Here is a 3851-nt window from a genome sequence, read left to right as displayed (position 1 = left end):
TTGTGTGTGTGTGTGTGTGTGTGTGTGTGTGTGTGTGTGTGTGTGTGTGTGTGTGTGTGTGTGTGTTAGTAGAGGGGGTGGAGGGAGAGGGAGAGGGCAGGTTATTCATAAAGGAATATTGTGTTTTGGCCTCCGTACACTTTTAATGTGCTGAGATACCGCTGTGTCAATAAGCTGAACCCGAGAGCGCAGGGAGCTGGGACGCTCTGACAGAAAGGTTCAGTCAGATGTGCAGAGCAGACAGCGGTAACCTCTAGCATCACCACGAAAATGTAGAAGTCAGGGAGATGTACTTCAAGTATCATGGAATATTAGGACTGATGCTAATATGATGACATGACTGTTTACACTGAAGTATTTACTGGTGTTATTACACCATTTCATGTCTACTCTACAAAGTAGTATAGTCATTTAAACTGTAAAGTGGTGAGTTTTTGATTTGGGCAAATATATCAGCTGGTAGAAGCTCCTTGTACGCAATAGTGGTGGGTAAAAATAAAAGTGCTAAGTTATTCATATTTAAGTCCCAGAAACGCTGCATTAAACAGTCAGAATCTCATCTCACACTTCAGAGTATTTATGTGGCCAAAAGAAAGGGATGTGTTTCCTGCGCAATGCACTTCTACTATCCAATCTTGACTCTGTGAGCATTTTGAATTCCTGCTTTGCGTGATAGCAACACATGCTTCTCCCATAAACTGCCTGTGAAACGCAAAGCATCCCAACTCCTCTCGGGAGGCGAGACACTCAGTGAGAGTCGGTACATACCCAGGGTTCACGTTGCAATATGGAACTGAAACAGGTCAGTCTCAGCACCTCTGTGCACCTGCTCCGTTTGGACTTTGTGTCGAAGGTTTATCACGCTTCATTTCACCCCGGCACCAACCCCAACCCCTCCAATCTGCCTCCCGCAGACCTCTGCTGCTTATCCAGTCCTGCACGGTGTCCTAAACCCCATAACCCAACGCGCTCACATTGAAATATCATATTAGGTTATAAAACAATACCTGAGAAGAATTACATGGAGGCATAATCCAAAAAGTGCATGATTGAAAATGGATTATGGTGGGGGGGGATGTGGCCACACAGTTTGGTGGATTTGTACTTTGCTCACAGGCTGAGAGCCGTCTGCCTCGGGCTGATTGTGAATCGGGGCCATCCCGTTCAGATTTACGTGCCCCTGCGAGTGATTTGGGATTTACTTTCTTAACAGGCGCCGTCCAGATCTGTCCTTGTTGTACGCTGTGTGTCCGTCCGTGAAGTCGCGCCTCGGTGCTTTCGGCTGGATGCGTTTGTGATAGGCAGGGGCTTTTTTTTTTCTGGCCGAGATTTGCAGCTCAGGGCTAGAATAAATACCGTTTCTCATTTAAATAAGAGCACTGTTTTCATAACCGTTGAGGAGAAATACAGGGACATGCCGTGGGACCGAGTTATTTCTGGGTTTAGCGGCATGCACAAGGGGTCAGTTCCTGTTGCTAACGATAATGATGACGGATGGTCTGGCCATGCAGGGCCGCAGGAAAAACGTCCAGCTCTCTGGGGGTTGGCCACAAAATTAGCTTTTGTCAATACCACGCTCCCAAAACTGTCCTCACAGGATGTGCTGACATTGGTTACTGTAAGCGAGTGAGGGAATTGAATCCTATTGGCGTATTCATGGGGTCATTAGCATACGAGGATGAATGAGCTGCAGTGATTAGACACCGAGCCGGAGTCCAGTCAGGTTTCAGCGATCGAAAATGAGCTCTGCAGAATCGTGTCCCCCCCGCCCACCGCCCATTCCCCAGTGTGGGCTATATGGACTGTGTAAACTGAGATTTTCCATCCACCCTGATTGGACATCTACATAAAAGGTGGCGCATTTCCCCTTCAATCTGGTCCCTGAAAACATCAACGGGAACAAATTACTGCAGGAATTCAAATGAGCTTCCAACACTACCGACTCAAATCAAACTACATTGCATTATGGAGATTCACTTTTGTTATTTGAGTTCAAGGTGACATATCGAACGTGGAGGTAAAATGGTGAATGAGATGTTTCCAAAAAAAAAACAGATATTGTACTTTTTTTCTAAAGTCAAGTTGTTACTGTTACTTTTAAGATGACATCGAACAGACTCCTGTGATTTCCCGGGCGATGCAGTGGGAGCAGAACGGCTGTGGTCGACACAGATGTGGGGAGCTGTACACTGTGTTCCCATCGCTCTAGAGGCCGACATCTCAACAGCAAACCCACATCGTAAAAAAACCCACATAACTGCATGTTGTGTGTCTTCGACTGAGGTTTACATTGTCCCTTACATTATTGAGTTACTTGAAATCACTCCAGTGACCGCTGTAGTCTGTCAGCAATCCTCACTAATGCACCTGCTCAGTGTAAACACAACTTGAAAACTGTGTACCACTGTGTTTCGCTATAATTACTGCTGGGGTTATACTGTACACCCGTTGTATGTGCACGCGTCCGCTGAGTGACTGCTGAGTGTGCGCAGATGCTCCCAGTTGTTGACTGTTATATATAAGTCTCTGCTTGGGCTGGTTCCTCCTCACCTGTGTACATAACGTATGGATATGAAACAAAAACAGTGCCCTGAGTTAGGACACAACGTACAGAGGGAGTTGAGACTGTCAGGGCAGACTGTGGGTGGATTCAGGTTGCTTTTATAGGACCTGGAAGGAGCGATCTTGGTCAGTGTGTCACTCTAGAAAGAGAGTTTAAACCCAACAAGACTTTTACCAGAATTCAAATACTTCCATTTACTTCTTTTAGATTTAGATTTGACAGTAAGAAAACAGCCTGTGAAGACATGTTGAGAAATGATGATGCTGTCATCTAACTTTGCAGGCTGTTCTCATCCAGCATTGGTAGCCAACCTACAAAATGAATGCGCTGTAAGTCATATATGCCACAAAATCAATTGTTTCATGATCTTTTCCTAAACCTAACCAAGTCTTTTTTGCCTCAACCTTACTAAGTTGTGTTTCCTGTGATGTTTATTTTGAAAAGACTGTATGCATGTAGCGAGTGGAACTTGACACGTGTTGCTGGGTTTTGTTTGGTAAGGGAAATGCACAAAACAAGAGTAACTTTTTCGTAACATGCAAACCGTTGTGTGAGGATACGTTTGAACTGAACTTGAGGGATAATGCAAAGTGCTCGGCATCAAAGCGACAGAGGAGACGAGACATCCGGCATGAAGGCTGGCCGAACCAACAGCTGCATAACGGATCGACGGAAAAGGGTTGTGCAGGTCTTTGAATGAAAAGTCATTTCATTCCTACCACTAATCATGAATTTCATCGTCCAACGTGGGAACACAGGTTCCAAAGACAACTGCCTGTATTGTGACTCCAGATCAGCGAGTCCTGGGCCGCGTTGTCTCTCTGTCTGAGTTCAAACACTGAAGAATGAGTCTTGAAATCAGTGAGATTAAGCACATCGTCTATTGATTGGCTGTGCGATACAAGGCAAATAATCCTATTTCAAGTTGCACCACTCGATTCTAATGGTTTCCGAACCGTCTCAGGCAGGGACGGATCACAATTAGTTTAGCATTCAGCAGACAAGAGTGGCCCTGCATGCGTGAGCGTGATTCTGGGCTTAACCGCGGCTGCATTTGACATTTCCATTCTCCGGACACCTTCCTCTGTGCTGTCTGCACAGTCACCTGCAGAAGGAGGCATTCAGACACTGTGAGTGCACATTAGGCCAGCTGCAAGTGTAGAATTCAATTTGAATGAAAAGCGTAGGACATTTCTTTTATTTTGTCTCTCCGACACAAAAGTGCTTCTTGGGCAACAAAGAGACTACCTCCTACTGCAGAGCCCTTTCACAACAGAGCAACAAAAAA

The sequence above is a fragment of the Anarrhichthys ocellatus genome, unplaced genomic scaffold, assembly GCF_004355925.1.
Source record: "Anarrhichthys ocellatus isolate YVR2014 unplaced genomic scaffold, GSC_Weel_1.0 scaffold113, whole genome shotgun sequence".
NCBI classification, from domain to species: Eukaryota; Metazoa; Chordata; class Actinopteri; order Perciformes; family Anarhichadidae; genus Anarrhichthys; species Anarrhichthys ocellatus.
The sequence above is the reverse complement of the archived record's forward strand: the minus strand, read 5'-3'. Positions refer to the sequence as shown.